We start from the raw sequence: 25,164 nt of genomic DNA on the forward strand, positions 1-25,164 counted from the left end.
CCATCAAGCTACCAAGAACTTTCTTCACAGAATTGGAAAACACTACTTTAAAGTTCATATGGAGCTAAAAAAGAGCCCGCATTGCCAAGACAATCCTAAGCAAAAAGAATAAAGCTGGAGGCATCATGCTACCTGACTTCAAACTATACTACAAGGCTACAGTAACCAAAACAGCATGGTACTGGTACCAAAACAGAGACATAGACCAATGGAACAAAATAGAGCCCTCAGAAATAATAACACACATCTACAACCATCTGATCTTTGACAAACCTGACAAAAACAAGAAATGGGGAAAGGATTCCCTACTGGTGCTGGGAAAACTGACTAGCCATATGTAGAAAGCTGAAACTGGATCCCTTCCTTACACTTTATACAAAAATTAATTCAAGATGGATTAAAGGCTTAAATGTTAGACCTAAAACCATAAAAATCCTAGAAGAAAACCTAGGCAATATCATTCAGGACATAGGCATGGGCAAGGACTTCATGACTAAAATACCAAAAGCAGTGGCAACAAAAGCCAAAATACACAAATGGGATCTAATTAAACTAAAGAGATTCTGCACAGTAAAAGAAACTACCATCAGAGTGAACAGGCAACCTACAGAATGGGAGAAAATGTTTGCAATCTACCCATCTGACAAAGGGCTAATATCCAGAATCGACAAAGAACTTAAACAAAATTACAAGAAAAAAATCAACCCATCAAAAAGTGGGCAAAGGATATGAACAGACACTTCTTAAAAGAAGACATTTATGCAGCCAACAGACACATGAAAAAATGCTCATCATCACTGGCCATCAGAGAAATGCAAATCAAAACCACAATGAGATACCATCTCACACCAGTTAGAATGGCGATCATTAAAAAGTCAGGAAACAACAGGTGCTGGAGAGGATGTGGAGAAACGGGAACACTTTTACACTGTTGGTGGGACTGTAAACTAGTTCAACCATTGTGGAAGACAGTGTGGCGATTCCTCAAGGATCTAGAACTAGAAATACCATTTGACCCAGCCATCCCATTACTGGGTATATATCCAAAAGATTATAAATCATGCTGGTGTAAAGACACATGCACACATGTTTATTGCAGCACTATTCACAATAGCAAAGACTTGGAACCAACCCAAATGTCCATCAATGATAGACTGGATAAAGAAAATGTGGCACATATACAGCATGGACTAATATGCAGCCATAAAAAAGGATGAGTTCATGTCCTTTCTGGGGACATGGATGAAGCTGGAAACCATCATTCTGAGCAAACTATCGCAAGGACAGAAAACCAAACACCGCATGTTTTCACTTATAGGTGGGAATTGAACAATGAGAACACATGGACACAGGGTGGGGAACATCACACACCGGGGCCTGTTGTGGGGTGGGGGGAGTGGGGAGGGATGGCATTAGGAGAAATACCTAATGTAAAGGATGAGTTGATGGGTGCAGCACACCAACATGGCACATGTATACATATGTAACAAACCTGCATGTTCTGCACATGTACCCTAAAACTTAAAGTATATTGAAAAAAGAAAATTAAAAAAATATATATGTCAGCAGACATTTTGGAGGGGAATGAGAAGAAGCAACAGCCAGCCAGGCATGGTGGCTTACGCCTGTAATCTTAACACTTTCTGAGGCTGAAGTGGGTGGATCACTTGAGCCCAGGAATTTGAGACCAGCCTGGGCAAAATAGCAAGACCACTGTCTCTACAAAAGTAAGTTAGCAGGGCACAATGGCATATGCCTATAGGCCCAGCTACTCAGGAAGCTAAGTTGGGAGGATCGCTTGAGCCCAGGAGCTCAAGGCTGCAGTGAGCCATAATTGCACAACTGCACTCCAGCATGGGCAACAGCAAGACCTCATCTCTAATTTTAAAACACAGTAATAGCTCTTAAAATTAAATATCATATTTTATCTCTTCAAAGATGCATGTATTTCTCACATTTTAACATCTCTGGAATTGGTACAGATCTTAAATTGATGCCATATTATGGTTGTGTCTCATTTCCCCTTTCTCAGTGGTTAAGTAATGGTGAGTCTTATAAACAATGGCACCTTAGGAGTTTTGCCTAGATAAAAATGGCTAGGAATCTACTTAGGTCTAAATTTGTAGGCGTTAGTGGAAGTAAAAGGCTGTAAGCTTACAAGACTAATAATTCATGACTCAAACAAATTCTGTCGCCATGCCATTTGTATTTCTTGAGTAGCCCATATGGCTGTAAGAGCCACAGACTCCTCAGTGAATTTGGGTCATGGTAAAATTTTCATACTTTTTGGAAATCACCTAGTAATGTATAGTGTATCTGTAAAGATAGTCCCAATAAGGTTCAAGGATAAGCACAGTGTTTGGAAAAGGAGCAGGAAGTCAAAAGCCAAGAAGGTACTGCGAATTCTTTTCTGAAATTTTGATGAATTCACTATTTGCCTGAAATTGGGCAGGAAATTTGGTAGAAGGGGATTCCATTTACTGATTTTTGTTATAAGCATGTGTTGTCCTTCCTGCCCTATGTGTGCTTTAACATAACCACACATATTTAGGGGAAAATGGTAAGGCATTTTTGGCTTTTTGATTTTGTAGTTGGCTCTGTATAATAAAAGTATTTCATCAAAACACTTTTTTCCAAACTGCTGTATTCTATTAATAAATGCTTACCTTTTGCCAAATGCAGCTTTCTTTACAAAAGAGTTCTCGGTGACTCTCAGTCAGCTATGTAGGTCAGTCTAGCTTTCTAGGGAAGCAGTAAAAGGTAGAAAAATGTATTGTTGGAATAATGTGTCAGATGGAGGGGTCTTAGGACACAACATAAATCTGGGATTGTGGTATATGCATTCTTTAGAGAGATAGCTTTCAAAATTTTCACTATGACCCACAGTGAGAAGTATATTTTACATCACAATCCGGTATACAGATGCACAAGTAAACCTATATATGTGGGTGTGTGTGTGTGTGTGTATGTGTGTGTGTATAATGTCCAAAATAAAACTCATGTTTACCACTTGCAGTGTGGTCCTTGCATTTTCTATTTCATTCTATTATTTTTTTTAAATGCTGGTCATAAGTTGCTCAACTGATTTTTTTACAACTTCCTAACAGGTTGTACCATCAGTTTGAAAAACACAAAAATAGATCAAGCATATTTTCACTATCACTTTTGAGTAGGGGTATATGGCTGGCTTCCAATAGGTAGTGCCATATATCAATGATGTCACCCTGACTTAGAAGTGACCAAAAACTTCTTTCTCTTCTCAGGTTTTTCATATTTGTTGAGGGCCATGAAGGGCAGCAGTGTTTGCCTCCCGTTCTTTGGTTTGCACGAGAAGTTCAGAGCTAAGAAAGCAAATGTTTACATAGTCTTTAGGCAGAGTCTGGGAATAGAATGAGCGGCAATGAAAAGGAGTTGAAACGGAAGGAACTGTGCTATTTCAGGTGTCCAAGGAAAGAAGTGAGAAGGCTTTCTAGCAGGACCACTTTTGAACATGATCTGATATTATGTAAGCTGTATTTTGATAAATTTTAAATTTCATGTGTTTTTTTTCCTTTTCCTCCCTCCTTGAACACCCCAAACATCTACATATCAACTCCCCTTGTTTGACAAAGGCTGTGGTGGTCTCTAAGGTGTAATCCTGGTCCCAGACCCAAAGAAGACCTGTGTTCTAAGGCTGTTCTGCCCCTAATGTGTTTTGTGACTTTGCACAATTCACTTACTCTGGGCCTCTCTCTTCAGCTATTGAATGGAGATACTATTTGTCCTATCTGGCCCACCAAGTGGTTGTGAGAATCAAATAAGGCAACAAACGAAAATATTTAAGTGCCACGTGCTACACAAATACAATGGTTATAGTTTTTGGCTTGATGATTGGTTTCCTCCCTTCCAAAAATTCTGGTTTTCTTTAAGGGTAAAATCAATTGAGAGTGACTGTTTCCCGCAGCCAGACACTCATTCTAAACCTTGCCCCTGACTTTACAAGGTAGTTGTTAAACCAGCTCCGCAAAAAAAGTCTAAGATTAGATTTATAGAGATGGTTATTTTACTGTTAAAAAAAAAAAAAGGATTCAGGGCCCTAAAGGAAACGATAGTAATTTTGCAAATGTATTTTCAAGTAGTCTTTCTGTAACTAGAAAAACAAAATTGACTGTAACATTATTCATTCCAATTCTCTTGCTCAACGGCAAGATATTGGCAGTAGATGCCTGCAACACTTAACCAAGCCCAGGTACCACGGTCTGACTTGGAGACCTGAGCTGCCTGAGGTAGCCAATAAGCACTTTGTTTCCCTGACTCTTTTTTTTTTTTGAGACGGGGTCTCGCTCTGTCGCCCAGGCTGGAGTGCAGTGGCCTGATCTCAGCTCACCGCAAGGTCCACCTCCCAGGTTCGCACCATTCTCCTGCCTCAGCCTCCCGAGTAGCTGGGTCTACAGGCGCCCGCCACTGCGCCCAGCTAATTTTTTGTATTTTTAGTAGAGACAGGGTTTCACCGTGTTAGCCAGGATGGTCTCGATCTACTGACCTCGTGATCTACCCGCCTCGGCCTCCCAAAGTGCTGGGATTACAGGCGTGAGCCACCGGGCCCGGCCGTTTTCCTGACTCTTTTTTGTTGTTTCTGAAACAGCCTCTGGAAATGATTTTTCTAAGGTACTAATCTGTCCATCTGTGGCATCCAGGATTCCCAATGGTCTGGGCTCAATCTCAGACCTAATAATTCACTGGCTTTGGATGTTGCTGAGGAGAAAAGACAAGCCTGGGAGAAGGGATGGAAGGAGTAATTAGCTGGGGGAAGGTGAGGGAGAAGGGTAGGTAGGGACAGTTGGGAAGATACTGCTTTCCAAACAACTGAAAATAAAAGGAGAGGAAGACGGGAGAGAGAAACTAGGAAAAACAGCCTCCCCAGACAGGTAATTTATAATAACTGGGAGGAAAATGAGAACTGCAGCTAAAAATATGTATACACTCACAAATCCCTGGAAGGCCAGTGGCAAAACTAGGAACTAGGAGACTTCCTACCTCCATGCCCCTTTCTCCCATCCTTCTCAGGCCCTATATTGCTATGCTTCCTAAGGCCCACACTGTGGTAGACTCTAGACCTAGCCTGCCCTCTTTTCAAATCCCCCAGGCCTCGCCCTCTCCTTTTGAGCTAAATCTGTTAACTCATTACTTTGGAGGCAATAGGCTTTTATCTTGGGGTTGTTGCATTTTGGCTGGCAGTATCTGGAACAATACCATAACTGAAAGGAATATTTCATTAGTCTTGGTGTCAGAAGTGTTTGAACCATAGCAACTCCATCTTGAGCAGTGGCTGGGTAAAATGAGGCTGAAACCTGCTGGGCTGCATTCCCAGGAGATTAAAGCATTCTAAGTCACAGGATGAGATAGGATGTCAGCACAAGATGTAGGTCATAAAGACCTTGCTGATAAAACAGGTAGCACTAACAAAGGCGGCCAAAACCCACCAAAACCAATATGGTGACAAGAGTAACCTCTGGTCGTCCTCATTGCTGCACTCCCACTAGCACCATGACAGTTTACAAATGCCATGGCAACGTCAGGAAGTTACCCTATATAGTCTAAAAAGGGAAAGCATGAATAATCCACTCCTTGTTTAGCATATAATTTTTTTTAAACATAAAAATAGGCAACCAGCAGCCCTTGGGGCTGCTCTGCCTATGCAGTAGCCATTCTTTTTATTTCTTTACTTTCTTAATAAACATGCTTTCACTTTACTCTGTGGACTCCCCTCAAAATCTTTCTTGCTCAAGATGCAAGAACCCTCTCTTGGGGTCTGGATCGGGACCCCTTTCTGGTAACATTTTTCTGGTGAACCCCAAGGGATGATACTGAAGAAACTCGTGACCAAAAGGAAAATCATCTGCGCACACAAATTGGCCGACTTTGGGTAAGTGAGGTGCATATACTTGGGTAAAGGATGGGATTGGGTTAGAGGCCCAACTTAGGGGAGTTAGAGTCTCTCCTAAGACAGAGAGGGTTAAAGGGCCCTCTCAATAAAAGGCAACGACGCTTGACCAAACTTGGGTTGGAGGCCCAATTTAGGAAGGTTAGAGTCCTTCCTAAGATTTAGGAGGTTAGAGGACCCTCTCAGTAAAGGTACTCTCAGCTAAGAACAGGTTTGGCACTATGGGATGTTAACGGCTATTCTCTTTGAATTAATCTACCTTGCAGTCTGCTGATGGCTGTGGGTGACAGGATGAGGCATGTACGGGACCATGGGACATGGGGAGCTTTTTTCTCCCTAAAAGGGGAAACTTGAGAGCTAATGGGACTGCTGGAAAAGATCCCTTCACAACCGACAAGCAGCTGCCTGAACTTTTCAATCACGCTGGGATGGGTGGATCTTTCTTGGGCCTCTGTGAGATGCTCACCTTCCCCACCCTGCCGCAAGCAATGCTTCTCTCTCTCTCCTTCTCTTTCCTGTCTTTTCTATTACTCAGGGCGACCATCTTGCCCAGAGACCACATGTTGAAAAATGTCCTTGGCAGATTAACCTTGTAACCACATGGCAGTACTTTCTCTTGGTCTCTGCCATCACAATAGCAGCCTGGGTTCAATTCCCAGCTTAGGGAATGAGTACTTTCTGGTTTGATATCTGTGTGACCTTTGTTGGTTCTCTTTCCCTCCACTAACTGTCTTGAATTTTACTTTCTCAGTGCAACTATTAGGTTACTTTTGGTAAAGTTCAAAAGCCAAAAATATCGGCCGATTGGCCTGGCTAAAAGTTGGGTAATACATTTTAATTTTAAAATTTTAAATTTTAAAAGGACTCTTTTTTTTAGAGAGCTGTGGTTAAAAGTCAGCTTAATTAAAAGCAGATATTCTAGCTCTAACAGGTGGGGACTCAGGAAAAGCAGAGGAGGCACCACAGACCCTGTTTGGGGAAAAACCTCTGTCTTCCTCATGAAACCCCAGGAATTAAAAGTGGATAGATCCCTCTCAAAATCTAAGGCTTTGTTCTGTTTTGCATTGCATTATCTGACATTTTTAACTTTTGGGGGTATCAGAAATTACTTTGCATTATGAGAGACTTTTAGTGTGTAATAACTAGGTAGGAAATATAGTTTTGGGAGATGGGCTGATTCCCCCTTTTTGGGGATCCAGGATCTGGTATAAAAATGGGACCCTTAATTTGAGGGGATCTGTTTTGCCTTCCAGCTGTGCCTGCTTATTATGCCCTAAAAACTGCATGCTTTCCTGTTTCCTGGCCCTGTTCCTCCAAGGGCTCCATCCTAAGCCAGTAATCCATTTAAGAAACTGGCAAAAGAAAAATCTTACAAGTACTGGATCTTCTTCTGTCTGTGTATTTATATGTGTTATGTCTGTGATATTTATATATGAAAGAGCTTTAATTAATTGGCTTAAAAATAATAAGTTCTTATTTTATCAGAAAAGTAAAAACTGTAATGCCTTTTAGTTCATGTGACCTAAGTAATCTTTGGGCAATAAAAACAGTTTTACATGCAAGGTGTGTAAGGAAAGTGAAATGTGTTTTTGGTAAAAGATTATAAGAAGTCATAGGAATGTGGATTTCTTGCCTAAGTTTAGAGGGTTAAAGGATTGTTTTAAGTTGGGATAAAACTGCAAGTTTGAGCAAGTTGTGGAAGATTTGCAAAAAATTAATTGTAAAAAAAATTCTGTGTGTGAACATATTGCCTAAAATTTAAAAAGGTATTCAATTTTTCCGTAAATTGAACATTGGAATAAGAGCACAACAGGTTTTTCTTAGAGCACTGAACTGCTCTTTCACAAAAATTGTAAAGGGTTATAAAAGGTTTATGATCCACTTTGCTGAGGAGGTGAGGAAAAAAAGTTTGTAGGAATCTTATGTTCAAACTGATTAAGATGGAATAAATTTGTCTACAAGGTTTTATTAAGAATTGGGGTTGACATTAATAGTACACTAGTGCAACAGTGAAATTTGTCTTATTTGGTATAAAAATCCTGCAGGAAGCATTGTCAAATATAAAATGATGTTTGGCTTTCTTTGGGCTGTATTTGTGTAAATATGTTATTGGTATGTGTTCCAAAATTATGAGAAACTCCTATAATTCTAATATGACTTAGTGTATGTTATTAATAATCATCATTGTTATGTAAAATAGTTGTATGCCACAGAAATAACCAAAATTTCCTTGTCAATTGTGGTTTTAATCATGGCTGTCCTAACTAATAAGACTTTTTGTCGTCTACAGACTATTGTCTTGTTTTGGTCCTCTGTAGAAGGTGGTTTTATAATCAACTATAGAACTCTAACAGGTGGTCTTAAATGAAGGTTTCTAATAACTTTGGAGATTGTGACATTAGAATAGCAGAAAAAACTTTCAGGACTCTTATGGAGAGCTGAAATGTTCATGGATATCAAGCAAAACAGGACTTAACTGCATGGACTGAACTAATAGAAGACTGAAGTAATCTTTTTAACCTTTTTGCTTAAAACATTGCTGATCCTTTGTTTTGTTTTTCACAGTCAAGGAAATTTTTCTTTTGAGCTATTAACAGCTTTCAACAATTGAGTAAAATATACTCCTGTGAACAAAATTTGGAGGATATTTGTTTCGCTCTATCTAATTTCTCCAGAATTTGGAAACTAAGTTGTGGGTATTCTTAACTTATGGCAATATACTTATTTGCATAAGTGCAATAAGCATCTGTTTTCATTTACAACAAGACACAATTGGAGATACTGGTTATTTTAGGAAGGCTTTGACTTGAATGATGTGCTTTCCATTAAGGAATCACACTTGACTTATAGAGCCAATCAGAGCCCCTTGGGAAAACTGGCCTCATACCTTGTCTACACAGTCCCTGTGCAGGGTTCCTGACCTGTGGTAAGTTCCTAACCTGTGGTAAAAATGTCACTTTCTGACAGGCCCAGGAGCCCCAAGTTATCTTGGGACCTCAAGAGGAGAGAAATTTACCCAAGTCACAGGTATTTGACAGTACAACCCCATGGCTGGGCTCAGCTTTAAAAAAAAAGTCTGATCTGAGATTCCTTCTATGGAACAGAGTTCCATCAAAGCCAATTTTAAAAGCCTATGTGAAAAATAATTATTCTTGCTGCACTTTATACAAATAATCAGGCCAAGTATAATAAAGCAAATCAGTCGTACCATGATTTGTCTTTAGTAAAAAATGAGAAACTGGAGAGAGAAAAATTATGTTTCAACAACTGTGGTACAGCTGTTTTTAGATTCTAGTCTCATCAGTTGTTTTTAAGGTTTTATTCCCTGCAATTTAGACTAACCCTGCTTATTCCTGTGAACCAACCAGTGATCTCTGGCTGCTGCTCAGAAGAAACAAGAGGGATGGGTAATGTAAAAATCTGGATCAATATTCTAATTCTGGGCACATTGGAATAAGCTAGTGATCCCATATGAGCTTGGTTCCAACAGTTTCTCCACTCATGGAAAGCCTTCTAATTTAGTTTACTTGGATAATTTTATTTATTTTGCTTTACTGTTGTGGAATACAATGCTGTTACACTCTTTGTGTAGGAATGGAGGATAAGCTTACTCAATATTTTCTTAAGCACTTATTAATCTTCCAGATATCACTTTTGTTGGAACTCAAGAATTATGAATGACCCTCACCATACCAAGGCTTTCTAACTGAGCTCCTTTCTACCCTGAATACAAGAGACCCAGTAGTTAGGTAGGAATAACATTGCCTCTGTTCAGCATGAAGAAGTTACAGAAGATGGATCTTTATCCCTCTACAACCCTTAGGATTAAGGGTTCGCTTGTAAAAGGGAGGGGGGAAATATGTCACAGGCATTTGAATCAGAGCAACTCCAGAGTAGGGGCTGGGTAAAATGAGGCTGAAACCTTCTGGGCTGCACTCCCAGGAGGTTAAGGCATTCTAAGTCACAGGATTAGATAGGAGGTCAGCACAAGATACAGGTCATAAAGACCTTACTGATAAAACAGTTTGCAGTAAAGAAGCCAGCCAAAACCCACCAAAATCAAGATGGCAACAAGAATGATCTCTGGTCCTCCTCACTGCTACGCTCGCGCCATGATAGTTTACAAATTCCATGGCAATGTCAGGAAGTTACCTTATATGGTCTAAAAAGGGGAGGCATGAATAATCTACCCCTTGTTTAGCATATAATTTAAAAATAACCATAAAAATCGGCAATCAGCAGCCCTCAGGGCTGCTCTGCCTATGGAATAGCCATTCTTCTATTCCTTTACTTTCCTAATAAACTTGCTTTCACTCTGTGGGCTCATCTTGAATTCTTTATTGCGTGAGATCCAAGAACCCTCTTTTGGGGTCTGGATCTGGACCCCCTGTCTGGTAACATTGGCACTTCAGGCATATACTTTGTGTTTTAGGAGCAGAAGGAGTTTGATTTGAGGATCAGAGGGACCTTTGGTGCCTTTCAAACTATACCTTGCAGAAAGCAAACTTCTGTATATCATTTGTCATGAAAATATACATTAGCCCAACATATAGCCACCCAAATATATCACCAGTTATGCATTATTTTGACTTTTGTTCACTGGAATAAATGGCTTGCATCCCACTGCTGCTCTCTCACCTAGTCGCTAGTGATCTGAGAACACCTCTAAACCCTGTTTCTGCCTCTTGCTTCCTGTTAGCCTGCAGAGCCCCTTCAGCAGCAGCCTAGGAAAACTAGGAAGTATTGTGGTGTGGGACAATGGGTCTGGGCTCTGGAGTCAGACCTGGAGGTGAGATTCAGACCTGCCAGTTGCAGGCTGTGTGATCCTTTAACAAGTTGTTAATCTACCAGGGCCTCTGTTTCCTCATCTATAAAAGGGAGATGACCTCACAATAACCTTAGGAAATAGGTACTCTTATGATTACCATTTTTCAAATGAGGAAATCGAGACTCGGAGAAATAGTCACTTGTCCAAGGTCACTAACTGGCAAAATCAGGATTCAAAACTAGACCTTTTTGATTCTTAACCACTTGATATTAGAAGTACAGGCAGTTCAGAAATGGTAGTGATTACTAAAATTGTTGTGTTGTACATGCTTAGAGCCAAAATCAAAGGAGACTTAGTTGCCCATACATCCAGTGTGTATATATATATATATATATATATATATATACACACACACGTATATATATACATGTATATATATGTATACGTATATATGTATATATATACACACATATATACATATATACGTATATATGTATATACGTGTATATATATACATATATACGTACGTATATATGTATGTATATACGTGTATATATATACATATATACGTACGTATATATGTATATATATACACATATATATGAGTGTATATATATACATATATACGTATATATATACACACATATATGTATATATACGTATATATATATACACACACACACACATATATATATATATATGTTTACTCATCATATGTCTTGACAGCATCTTATTTCCTTATCCCCCTGACTGGGTAAACATGGAGAAGAAGCATATTCAAATATATGTGCATGTATGCATCTATATATAGTAACTGAAGGTGAAGCTTGGGCTAATATCTGGAGGAAAAAATACAACAGCACAGGTGAGAGCTTCTCTCACCCCTACTCCTTGTGGGGCAGAATGAACTAGCCCAAGTTGCACTCCCTGTCGTAGAGGTGTCACAAGGTGACACCTTGCATTCATGCTGATCTGCTTATATACACCCATGCTGGCCTTTTGCTGGTGGTTAGAAAGAGTTAGATGTTGTGGCAGCTATGGACACTGCTCAATTCTCCCTTCAAGCAGGAACATACCTTTCATCTGTGAGCAGGGAAGTTAACTGAGAACTTCTAGCTGTAGCACTTGCAAGATTTGCACTATATTTGAACCAATGACATGGTCTTCCAGGGCAGCCTGTAGTCAATGACTGAGCACACTAAATGTACTCAAGTCTGGCCATTTCAGTCCAGTGTGGGGCTTTTCTCATGGGACATCTTTGCTGCACAGCTCTCTCTTGGATATGGTGAGATTTTGTCAGAGCCACATCACAGCCTGCCTAATTCTGCTTTTGTCCTTCTTTCCTTTCACAAGTGTCAGATGTACATCAAGGTCTGAATGCTTTCCTGCCCAACACTGCCTCCTTTTTGATTTTTCACAGATATTTATTAACTATCCCCCAATAAAGCTCTTTGACTCCTAACTCTATCTCAATATCTGCTTACTACTAGAGAACAAGAACTGACCCATGGGTTTTTGTTGCCTGTCCTTTGCTGAATTGAAGCACTGATCAATATTGAGAGTGAGCGGAGAGTGAGAGCCTGGTGGCTTCTCAGGCAGCTATCCTACTAGCCTGCTTGACTGTTACCACGGAAACATACACAGGGAAGGAAAACAAAAAAACAAAAAACAGGAGACAGGGACTCATGGCAAAACCCCACTGCCAGGCTGTGGGAGAGGCTTCCCAGCCACTTGGGCAGAAGGCTTGGATTCACAGCCAATTGCATTTGGCCTTGTAAGAGCTGGAGTTGAAGAGGAAATGGAGAGACACTTAAGCTGCCCAGGCCTGAGATACGGCGGCAGGGAATAGAGGATAGAGGGGAATGCTGGGTAACAGGAGTGTATGGCCCACATTGCACTATTAGTATTCACTAAGGGACCCCAGCTTCCTAGTGTCTTCACATCCTGGCAGCAAAATCTGCACTTAACCAATACTTTCCAAACAGAAGCTGACCTGCTAAAGATTTCTGTATACCCTGGCCTTCTGGCCCACCCTACCTCCCACTCTTGCCTTTGTATGTCCTTGAATCATTGCTCCAGAACAGAGATTCTGAATCTGTACTTGGGTCTATAGAACTGCTGGAACTTCCAGAGGGTGGTCTGTGATTCCCTCAAGGAAATTTTACAAATACTTATCTGGGAACAAGGGCCATAGCTTTCATTGGAGATTAGGAACTTTGTCAGGGAAAGTGAGTCCATTTTTATGGATTAAGTAGGCAGTACTGGCACATAGTAGGTGCCCAAAAAATTATTACATAAATGAATGCATGGCTAGAAAGAAGAAAATCAAGGTAGAAAAAATTAATTTAAGTGAGATAAGACATAAAACACTTAACACAGTACCTGACTCATGGTACCTGACACATGGTCAGTCTTTTCAACAAAAATCTAATACTCCAGGCTGAGTAAACAATAAGGTACTTAACCATTTCTGTCATTGGATATACCAATTTTTCTCCATTTTTTCTTACACACTGAGACATTGAACATCTTTGTACACATATTTTTGCACACATGTGAGAACATATCTAGAGGATAAAGTTCTAGAAGTGCAATTGCTGGATTAAAGGATAAGCACATTTTAAATCTTGATTAAAACCATGAAATTTCCCTCCAAAAAGGCTCTACCATTTCATACTCCCACAAAATGTATATGAGTGCTCATTTACCCACACTGTACTTATTAATTTTTAGGAAGTTGCCAAACTCATGAATGAAAAAACAGTATTGTGTTTTAGTTTATATTTCTTTAATTTTTAGAAAATATAACTCCTAAATGTATGCTTCAGTTATGACCTCCAAACTTATACTGTAAATCAACTGCCTACTCAAACGCCTGACAACTCTAATTTAATTTAATCAAAATCCTAAATTTTTTAAAGGTAGAACTAAAATATGGACAACCATAATATTTAAGATAGGAGAGCGTTAACATGTCCAAGCTGAACTGATCTTATCCTCAAATCTGCTCAACATATGCACTATCCAATCTCTGAAAATGGCAACTCCATTCTTCCAATTGCTCAGGCCAAAAACCTGGAACCATCCTGGATTCCACCCTTTCTGTCACACCCACAGATTCAGACACTTCTCACTACCTCCACCAATACCAGCCTGGTTTAAACCACTATCATCTTTTGACTGCATTATTGTTCAAGCTTCCTACATGATCTTCCTGATTCCATTCTAACTGTTCCCAACCCCAGTCTATTCCAAGTATAACAGCAAGAGTGTTGCTTTAAAAAACACGATTCAGATCACGTCAGTCCTCTGCTCAAAAACCCCCAAAGCCTTTCCATCTCATTTTAAATGAAAGGTAAAGTATTTTCAGTGGCTTGCAAGGTCCCCACTGTCTGGCCCCTGCTGACTCTCTGGACCTCATCTTTCTCATGCTCACTCAACTCCAGCTGCTTGTCCTTTTTGCTGAATGTGGACCACTCTAGGAAAGACACCTACTTATGGTCTTTGCCCCTACTCACAAGGCTGTTCCACCAGATATCTTCCTTCATGCCTCATCCTCACACTTCAGTCCTTTTCTGCTCAAATGTAATATAATAAGAGATCCTCTCTACCTATCCTTTCTAAGATAGAACATCCTTCAGCACTCTCTATCCCCCTACTTTGCTTATTTATTTTGTTATAAAGCACTTTTCACCACTAATATGTATCTTAATTTTTGCTATTTGTCTAAACCCACCAGAAAGTAAATTCCAAGAAGGTGAGGATTTTGTATATATCATTTACGACAGAATCCTGAGCACCTATTACAGTGCTTGGCATGTAGTAGCTGCTCATTAAATACTTGTTGAATAAATAAATGACCAAGATTAAGCATTAGTGAGGATGACCATTTGTAGTGCTTCATCTGTGAACTGCCATTTCATGTCCTTTGCCTGTTTTTCCATTGAAGTTCTTTTTTATTTCTTATTGATTTTTGTAGGAGACCTTTAGAGAAAGTGCATATTAATGCTTTGTCACCTGTTATAAGTATTTTCTCCTTTTTGTCACTTGCCTTTTTATTTTGTTTATACTTTTGTCTATTGTAATGATTAATTTTCTAAGTCAATGCGACTAGGTTAAGGGATACCCAGATAGCTGGTAAAACATTGATCCTGGGTGTGTCTTTGAGGGTGTTTCTAGAAGACAGTAGCATTTGAGTCAGTAGATTCAGTAAAGAAGATGCACCCTCACCCTCATCATCCAATCCATCGAGGGTCCAGAGAGAACAAACAAGTGGAGTAAGGGAAAATTCACTCTATGTTCTTTTGCTGGAAGATCCATCTTCTCCTGCCCTTGGACATCAGAGCTTCTGGTTCTCAGGACTTTGGATTCAGCCTGAATCACACCACCGTCTCTCCTGTTTCTCCAGCTTGCAGATGGCAGATCATGGAACTTCTCGGCTTCCATAATCATGTGAGCCAATTCCCGTAATAAATTCCCTCTTATCTATTTATCTATATCTGTCTGTCTATCTATCTATCTATCTATCTATCTATCTATCTATCTATCTATCTATCATCTATCTATCTATCTATATCTCTATCAATCATCTATATCTATCTATCTAGCTATCTATTTATATCCTATTGGTCCTGTTTCTCTGGAGAATATTAATACAGCTGTGCAGCTATTTTATGATTTTTATCTGTTCCAGCCTGGCAGTTTTTTTTTTGTTTGTTTATAACTTCTGGTGTTCATGGAAAGCTTAACACAGTATTCCCTACCCCAAAATTACAAATATATGCGCTCATATTTTCAAGTACTTATATAGGTTTGGAGATATTTGTTTTCCTTAAGCTTTCATAAGGTTTAGATTCATCTTAGATTTTTTTTCATTAGATATATGCTGTCAAGCAGAGGTCTAACTTTATTTTGCACTTCTATCTTCTACATCTGTATGCCTGTGACCGTTAGAAAAATGTATGTGGGACCCACAGACATAACTGGGCAGCAAGCACTGAGTTCATCACTCCTATAATGGACCTTCCTATCAATCGGTGTGGTGGGAAAAAGTAAAATACCTTTGCCCACCACCACCCCCTTCTGGAGCCAGATGAGAAACCGAGGGATTAGGGAGCAAAGGTACCATTAGTTCCTTCATTCTCAGTCAATGTTGAAAAGCTTTTCTGGACAGAGGAGGGGCAAATACATTCTTAGCATAACATATACTTGCAATACTTTGGATGTGGTGTGTCCCTGCCAAAACTCATATTGAAATTTGATCTCCAATGTGTTAGGAGGTGGGGCCTGGTGGGAGGTGTCGGGGTCATGAAGATGAATCCCTTATGAAGAGATTAAGGCCCTCCTGTGGAGGTGAGTTCTTCCTCTCACAGGAATGAATTAGTTCCTATGAAAGTGGGTAGCTAATGTGAAATGTGATATACAAATTGTATCACTCTGCTTCAGAGCTCTAAAATGGAGTTGGGAAGCCATTCTCAGAAGGACTACCTATACAACATGTAAACTTGCAAAACAGGAACTTGCCTTGAACTTTGAACTGGGCTAAACCACCACAACAACAGCATCCTGGAAAACAGCTGAATTTTGTCAGTGCTGCAACTCCTGAACAGTGACAACTAATGAACTATAGGCTCACTTACAAAGCCAGCCACCTCCACCAATGATACTTTCAAAACAACTTCTGTAATCACCCTCAGCATCCTTTTAAAAATTGCTACTCTGCTTCCTCCCTTTGGCAGATAATTTGGCTTCTCGCTGAATCTGTGTCTCCCAAATTGCAATTCCTAAGGCCCTAATAAATGCTTGCTGCGTTGCACTCAGTTCTTTTGCCTCTTCTTGGTTGACGTTAAATGGTGTCAGAAGTGGGATATGATGTTACTCTCTTACTATGCATTCTGGTGCTGCCACAAATTTGAGCACTGTACCTGCAGGAACTCCTTGTGTTCCATCACCTCCCTGACAGCTCCATACTCTGTTAGTGAGTCCCCTCTTTTCCCTGACCCTCCTAACTTGGTTTGAGGTTCATATCTTTACTGGGTGTTCTTTGTTGCCAGCTGTCCACAAAGGAAATTTTCCCCTTGTGGTGAGTATTCATGAGGGCTTTTGCTTCTAAGAGTATAGGTGCTGAGTCACCCCTTTCTAGGAATCTCAGTTTCTTGGCTCAAAAATTACAGTGCTTCATCTTGTGAATGTCTTTCTTGATGGACGAATATAACTGAAAGTGATTTGGAATTACAACGGCCAACCTGGTGATCTTTTGAATTTCCACAATGCATTTTCTTCCACAGTTAGAAGGGCTAAAAGAAAAGACCAAATAGCCTAAATAGGATATCTGCTTTAATTTGGTATCTTAAGGCATCTAAAAGACTCTAGGAATCTAAACTAGTGTCTCTAAAAGATAACAATGCCAAATTAATTCAAAGACTAAATTAGAAAAAACCCAGAAGCTTCTAAAAATGAAACAAATCTGGAAACAAGCACTTCTCTATTTGTCTTTGTCTTGTGTCTCCTCCCCCTCCTAGCCCTAGCTATTCCATTTCACTGCCATTCTTGGCACCCTCTTTGCTTATATGGTAAAAACTTATTCTAAACCTGAGCAATTCCTCCTGGGCTTTCCATAAAGAGGGTTATTGGATTGAGTCGCTATTGGAATAATTATACCATTGGAAATTCTAATCATCAGTGGCCAAAAGATGGATCCTTTTAGAGATCTCTCATTCTAAACAATTACCTTATTTGTATATAGGGGAGGATCAAATTTCTTTTAAAGGACATATAATAGTGTCATGCCTAGCCTTAGAAATTTTCTTGACTAAATTAAAGGGCAATCCTCAATCAAAGTTAAAATATTTTGTATGCTCAAACTGTCTGCTTTGGAGACCATGCAGGATTTACTTCCCCCCACCCACCCCCCCCAAAAAAAAACACTTTACCCTATGGTCTAGGGCTGGGATTTGATGCTCTCACTGCCAGGGCCCAGGTTCGATTCCCAGTCAAGGAATCAGTCTCTGCTGATGTAAGCCCTTAAACGCAGGAAAAGAAACATTTATTGAAAAATTGGTTTGATATTTATGTGACTTAACTTTTTGGGGTATTCATTTGTTATTGATCCTCTCCCCTCCCATGAACATCTTTTGAGTTCCTGTCTTACCAACTTTCTCTTTTAATCCTTCATCTGTGGGTACATGGGATGGTCAGCTTTTGTGTGTAGACAGTCAGCTAAGAAGCTGAGATGTTAGAGAATATTGCTGGACACAGATGTGGGTTGTATCCCATTTGTGGCTAGCAAAACTGTCCTTTCTTTGAGCTGTCTTTGGGATGGTTCTGGGTCTTGTGAGGAATACTTTGCATTTGGAAATACCTCATGTGTCCTTGGTTAGGTCATATGCTTGGTTAAAGCTTTTCGGGTTTGGTGAGTCATTTGAAAGTCACCTTTGGGGGAAAAAGTTCAAAAGCCAGTAATATTGACTGTTTTTCCTGGATGAAATCTGATAAGATATTTGAAAAGACACCCTTTTTATAGGAACACTATAGTCAGAAATCGGCTTAATTAAAAGTGGATTTTCAGGCTCTAATATTTTTAAAGGCCTTTCTGCTTTTTCTAGTTTAGATTCTGTTTTGGGGAATTTTTTCAGTCAACTGAAATCTCCTTTTAAATGATATGTTTGGTCCTTCTGTTTGCTCCCTTTCTTGTTGGCATGATTTTTGCTGAGAAAAAATATAAAGCTTCATTGGTCTTTCTGGGAAACTTAAAATTGGCTCCCCAAATTGGCTCCACTAAGACTTGTTCCATTTCCTTCCACTTCTCCTCCTCCTTCCTTTTTGTCATCTTCAATTCCATATAACAAAATCTAGAGGAGACTTCTAGCCTCCCTAAAACCCCATTAAAAGGTGCACAGAGAAAGGTGTCACACAACTCCTTTTTAAGATCTTCTGTTTTCCTTGTGGTGCCCCAAGAGTCATGGACAGGTTCCTTTCAGATCTCAAGCTCTGGTCTCTTTTGCATTGAGTTCCCTGGTCTCTCTGGCTTTTGGGGGTACCAAGGATTAGTTTATGCTGTGAGAGAAAACTTGACCTATGTGTGTTTGATGACTGGTGGGTCACTAGCAAGGGCTGCAGTTTTGAAGGTGGCTGACAGTGGTTATTTAGAGTGAATGGTTATTACTGCACAGGCTACTCATTTTTTTTTGCATGTTTAAATTTTTAAAAAAATGTGGTTTGCACACTTGCAGGCCATGAGAACATTTGCCACTGAGGGATGACTCCTGTGGTGAATGGGCTGATCACAGAGTGGGCTAATGAGTATTGGGTCTCCCACCACCTTCTGGAAATGTCTTTGCAGCGAAGTACACTGTGGAAGCCTTGCGCAGCCCAGTCCTGTAGTGTTTCTCTCTTTTGGAGGACAAGGGATTCAGTGTAAAGATGGGATCCTTGATTTTGGGGGATCTGGATGCTCTGCCTTCCAGCTGCTCCTGCTTTTCACATACATAAGTGTTAGGCCGTGGAAAGTGCAAATGATTTGTTGGCCCTATTCTTTAATGGGCTCTGCCCTGAGCTCAGTGGTCCAGAGACTAAATTAGAAGCCACCTATCTAAAAATATTAGTCTTCAAAATATGGCTTTCTGGCATTTGGTTATTTTGAAAAGCTTTCTGAATTTTCCCAGGCTCATCTGTATAATCCTATGGTTAATTCCTATTTATTTTGCGTTACATTGGTATCCATTTTTAATCTTTCTCTCACTGACACACCCAAACTCTTTCTTGAAAATGCTTAAATTCTCTTCCTGTGCTTTGAGATGTAAATTTTCTACCCTCTTTTCTCTAAAACTCAGTAAAAGCTTTGGCCATGTGGGACAGATAAACTTCAACTTGTTCCATTTACAGAGGCACAATTTAATCCAACTTTCTTTTTAAACTAGTGAATTTCACCTGTCGCATGACTAATATTTTACAATCAAAGCTATACATTCTTTGTATTTTATGTATACATGTGTACATGTCTGTGTTTGTACATTGAATAAATGATACTAAATTTACTTACAAATAAATGAGTACTTATAAATTAAATAACTAGGCCATATGCTTTTTGAATTCACGTGACTTTAGTAATTTTTAGTAAATAAAGCTAGTTTAAAAATTGTTGGTAAAATAAAATAGAAATGTCTTCAGAATTTTAGATATAGTCACCTGAGTCTACCACTCAAACAAATGTATGCCATCTCTACTAGATGTTTTAAGGTCATAAAAGTCTTGCTTCTGTGATCATTTTGAGGCTTGCTTGATGTGTCTGTGAGCTAAAGCTGTAATGGGAGGGTGATGGACCTCCCTAAAACCTTGTACACATCTTTCTGTGAACTTAACGTCTTTCATTTTCAGCCTTTAAATACTGGGGTGTAGACAGGTGGCCATGGCGAAGCTGGAAGACATAGGTATGTCCACAGTGCCTAGGCCACAAGCTGCAGAGCAGAGCCAAGCCCAATATGGCCTCATCCTCTCTGGCCCAGCTGTGCCCCCTGGCCATACTGGGAAGGGTCGGATCCTTCAGGCATTGTCTTCACAGCTCTGTCCCCTGTCCTGGGCTCTGCACCTGATATATATAACATTAAAATTACTTAACTCATATGTTTTACTCTACAAATTTGGGTTACTGAAAGTTAAAATTATAGTTAATATATGTAATTAAAATTACTGGATATAAGAGAAACAATTCTGTACACAGACTGCATAAGAAAAGTAGGATGTTTTTGGTAAGAAAGTTTATAAGAAAGACAAGTGAATATGTTTTTTCTTCAAAGAAAAGTAATCTTTGTCTAGTTTAAAGGTGATTTAAAGGTTGCTTTTGTTAAAGGAATAAAAAAGAATTATAGATATAACTGAATGGATATAGAAAGTTGAGGAAAGAGAGAGAATGAAAAAAACTTGTAAGAGTTTATAAAAGAGTTGTGGAAATCTTACGTGGTCAGTCTAAGAATGGATAAATTTGTTTATAGAATTTTAGTAAAATTAGCTTTGTATTAATAATAGACCAATGCAAAGGTAGAATTTGATTTTCTCTTTTGAACAATATTTTTGTTTAGTAATAATAAGAAACAGTAAAAGACTAGTTCAACTTTTAAGTAAATTGCAAAAAAGAGAGGAGTTTGCCTCATGCTGTCTTTATTAGGTCATTTGATTATTTAGAAAACTGTTTTCTGTCAAAGAGTAAAAGTTTTTAGCTTTGTGAAGCCTTTTTATTATCACTTTGGCTAAATGAATGACTATTATTTTACAGTGACCTGTGATCCTATTCTGATATCAAGTGTTTTAAATCTTTGATATTTGACAAACTTCCCAAAATGAAATTTAAAATTCTAAATTAAGTCTTTTTGACTTTAAACAAACTTTTAGACATTTTTAAAAGATCCTCTGAGAAGGAGTTTGATACCAGCCTGGCCAATATGGTTAAACCCTGTCTCTACTAAAAAATACAAAAATTAGCTGGGCATGGTGGCATGCGCCTGTAGTCCCAGCTACTCAGGAGGCTGAGGCAGGAGGATCTCTGGAACCCAGGAGGCGGAGGTTGCAGTGAGTGAGATCGTGCCACTTCACTCCAGCCTGAGCAGCAGAGCAAGACTCCATTTCAAAAAAAAAAAAAAAAAAAAAAAAGATCCTCTGAGAGTTCAAGAAAACATATTAGGCTTATTTTGTATCTTAAAATCAAATGGAAATCATTGTCCAATAAGAAACGGTGTTTAACTTTGAATTATGTTCATAGGGATGTTATTAATATGTGTTCCAAAATTGTGTGAGATTCAAAAAATCTGATATGTCCTAGTAAATTGCTGTATTCTGATGCTCTTTTTCTAAAAGGTCTTCGTAAATCTTAAAGTGTTGTGTCTTCAAGGAGGTTCATGGAAGAGGGTCTGACATACTCTGAAATACAGAACTCTGCTTATGACATTCAAATTATTCAACTGTACTGGGTAAAATTTTTTTTAAAACTCTAATTTAAAAAGCTGTATTCATAAAATTGGTAACCCAACATTAAGCAGAACAAGAATTAATTACATGAGACTAACTTGATGAAGGACTGAAATGATTTTTATGACTTTTTGCTAGAACCATTGCTAATTCTTTTTATGGTTTTGTTTTCCAGAGTTAAGAATTTTTTTCCCTCTTAAGCTATTTTTACCTTATATCAATGGGTAATGTATACTTTTGTTAACAAAACTGAGACATTTACCTTTCTCTTTACCCGATTTATCTAGAATCCACAAATTATTCATGAGTATTCTTATTTTATGGCAATATAGTTGTCTGCCTAAGTTCAATAAGAATCTGTTTTCTTCTGTGACAGGATACAATTGAGACACTGGTTATTTTACCAAGGCTTTGACTGGAATATCATATTTTTGAATGTGACCAGACTGCTTTGAGAAATTGAGATTGACTTTAAAGCCAATAGATGTGGAAAAAGACTGGCCTGGTACCTTGTCTACATGTTCCCCTACAGGGTTCCTGACCTTTCAGTATTTAAAGAATGTCACTTTCTGATAGGTCCAGAAACCTCAAGGTATTTTGACAACTCTAACAAGAGAAGAATTCAGCTGGGTGTGGTGGCTCATGCCTGTAATCCCAGCACTTTGGGAGGCTAAGGTCGGTGGATTGCTTGAGCCCAGGAGTTTGAGACCAGCCTAGGCAACATGGCAAAACCCTGTTTCTACAAAAAATAAAAATTAGTTAGGTGTGGTGGCATGCACCTGTGAACCCAGCTACTCTGGAGGCTGAGGTGGGAGAATCACCTGAGCCAGGGAGGTCAAAGCTGCAGTGAGCTGTGATCTTGCCACTGCACTCCAGCCTAGGTGACAGAGTGAGACTCTGTCTCAAAAAAATATTAAAAAAAGAGAATTCACCCAATTCATACAAGAATTACAAGCACAAGTCTGACGGTGAATCCTTAGCTTGGCTTCCTACACTTAAGAAGATTTTAAAAATCAAATCTGGTATTTCTTATTTTAAAAAGTTTCAGGAGTAGGAAGGAAGAGCCTCCTGGGAAGGTGATGACTCAACTGTCCTACTGAGAATGAGAAATAGGTATAGCTCTGGATGTGAAAAAGGTCCAAAAGCCCATTTCTTGCAGAAAGCCATAAATAGAAAGGGGGAGAGAGACCACAGTGTGTTTGGAGAACTCAAGTAGTTAAATTTAAGGTGCTACGAAACCACTGAGCAAAAGAAGAGGGTAGAGACTTTGTAAGCAAAAGCCAGATTGTAAAGGACCTTATATTAATATATCATGGCCAAGCAGTGGGAAGAGCTCTGTTAACAATGTAATGTTGTGGGATAAAGTTCTCACTAGTGGGATTGGCCATATAACCAACTGCTTCCTAAGTGTTGAAGGAACCGATGGAGATAAATCCTATCTTATGACAGAAGGATCAGATGAAAAAAGAGTGTAAAGACAGTTAATCAACTGGCCCATGCCCTTCACACGGACAAAAACTTGAAAGCTGGCTGTCTTGTACATGTGTTTTGGCCAAAAGCAAAATGTGCCCTCTTGAGAGATTACCTGGTGTTAGTAGACAGTCCAGGCACAGATGTTACTACAGAGCTGGTTAGCTGGATTGATAAGTTTTGCCTAGGTGCTGATGTCTTTGTTTTGGTTGCAAACTCTGAATCAACACTAACGAATACGGAAAAACATGTTTTCACAACATGAATGAGTGGCTTTCCAAGCCTAATATTTTCATTCTCAATAATCGTTGGGATGCCTCTGCATCAGAGCCAGAATATATGGAAGATGTGGGCCACCTGCTGAAGGATTTCAGGCAAGATTACAGGAATTTCAGAATTTTGAACAAATCTTTGAGGAGTGTATCTCACAGTCAGCAGTGAAAACAAAGTTTGAACAGCACACTATCAGAGCTAAACAGATACTAGCTACAGTGAAAAAACAATGGATTCAATAAACATGGCAGCTGAACAGAAAAGGCATTATGCAGTGGAAGAGAAGGAAGACCAAATTGATAGACTGGACTTTATCTGAAACCAGATGAACCTTTTAACACTGGATGTTAACAAAAAAACCAGGGAGGTTACTGGGGAGGTGGCAAACAAAGTGTCATGTGCAATGACAGATGAAATTTGTCAACTGTCTGTTTTGGTTGATGAATTTTGTTCAGTTTCATCCTACTCCAGATGTATTAAAATATATAAAAGTGAATTAAATAAGCATATAGAGGATGGTATGGGAAGAAATTTGGCTGATTGATGCACCAATGAAGTAAACACCTTAGTGCTTCAGTTCCAGCAAGAAATTGTTGAAAATTTGAAGCCATTACTTCCAGCTGGTATATAGGATAAACTACATACACTGATCCCTTGCAAGAAATTTGATCTTAGTTATAATCTAAATTACCACAAGTTATGTTCAGATTTTCAAGAGGATATTGTGTTTCATTTTTCCCTGGGCTGGTCTTCCCTCGTACCTCAATTTTTGGGCCCTAGAAATGCTCAAATGGTGCTCCTAGGATTATCAGAGCCTATCTTTCAGCTCCCTAGCTCTTTAGCTTCTACTCCCACTGCTCCTACCGGTCCAGCAATGCCAGATAATGCATCACAGGCAGAACTCATGATTACATTAGTAACAGGATTGGCTTCTCTTACATCTAGAACTTCTATGGGCATCGATAATGTTGGAGGAATGATTTGGAAAACTATAGGCTGGAAACTCATTTCTGTTTCATTAACTATGTATGGAGCTTTGTATCTTTATGAAAGACTGTCCTGGACCACCCATGCCAAGGAGAGAGCCTTTAAACAGCAGTTTGTAAACTATGCAACTGGAAAACTGAAGATGATTGCTAGCTCCACAAGTGCAAACTGCAGCCACCAAGTAAAACAACAAATGGCTACCACTTTTGCTCGCCTGTGCCAACAAGTTGATATTACTCAAAGACAACTGGAAGAAGAAATTGCTAGATTACCCAAAGAAATAGATCAGTGGGAGAAAATACAAAACAATTTAAAGCTCTTAAGAAATAAAGCTGTTCAACTTGAATATGAGCTGGAGAATTTTACTAAGCAGTTTCTACCTTCACGCGATGAAGAATCCTAGCAATAGAGATTGCTCTGGTGACCATGATAGGAGGAAATGAAACTTGTAAGATCGGGACAATTGTTATTTTTATGAAATGACTTTAAATATGAATTTTACTAACTGTACCTAAATAGCAAAGCCCTATGTAGATTCTGGTAGTGATGTATCTCACGGTATTGGTATTTTTGAAGAGTATTGTGTCCTTAGTTTTAATTTTGGGTAAAGAAAAAACTAAAATCTGGAATTAGTTACAAGCAACAGCACCAACTTATGTGACCCTTGAGGGGTGGGGCTGTGAGCTCTTAATTTGTTTTTGATTCTGAAAATCTCTGCTTCCTGGCATCCAGGAGTTAGAGATTGAGCCTTTCATCTTCTTTCTCAAAACTAGTTTTTGATGCT

General features: G+C 39.1%; 1 pseudogene; it reads left to right on the forward strand.

The window, feature by feature from the left end:
• Window positions 1-5,840: 5,840 nt before the first annotated feature.
• Window positions 5,841-24,783, forward strand: LOC109024927 (mitofusin-1-like; annotated as a pseudogene).
• Window positions 24,784-25,164: the final 381 nt, after the last annotated feature.

This window comes from Gorilla gorilla, chromosome X (assembly GCF_029281585.2).
Source record: "Gorilla gorilla gorilla isolate KB3781 chromosome X, NHGRI_mGorGor1-v2.1_pri, whole genome shotgun sequence".
Classification (NCBI taxonomy): domain Eukaryota; kingdom Metazoa; phylum Chordata; class Mammalia; order Primates; family Hominidae; genus Gorilla; species Gorilla gorilla.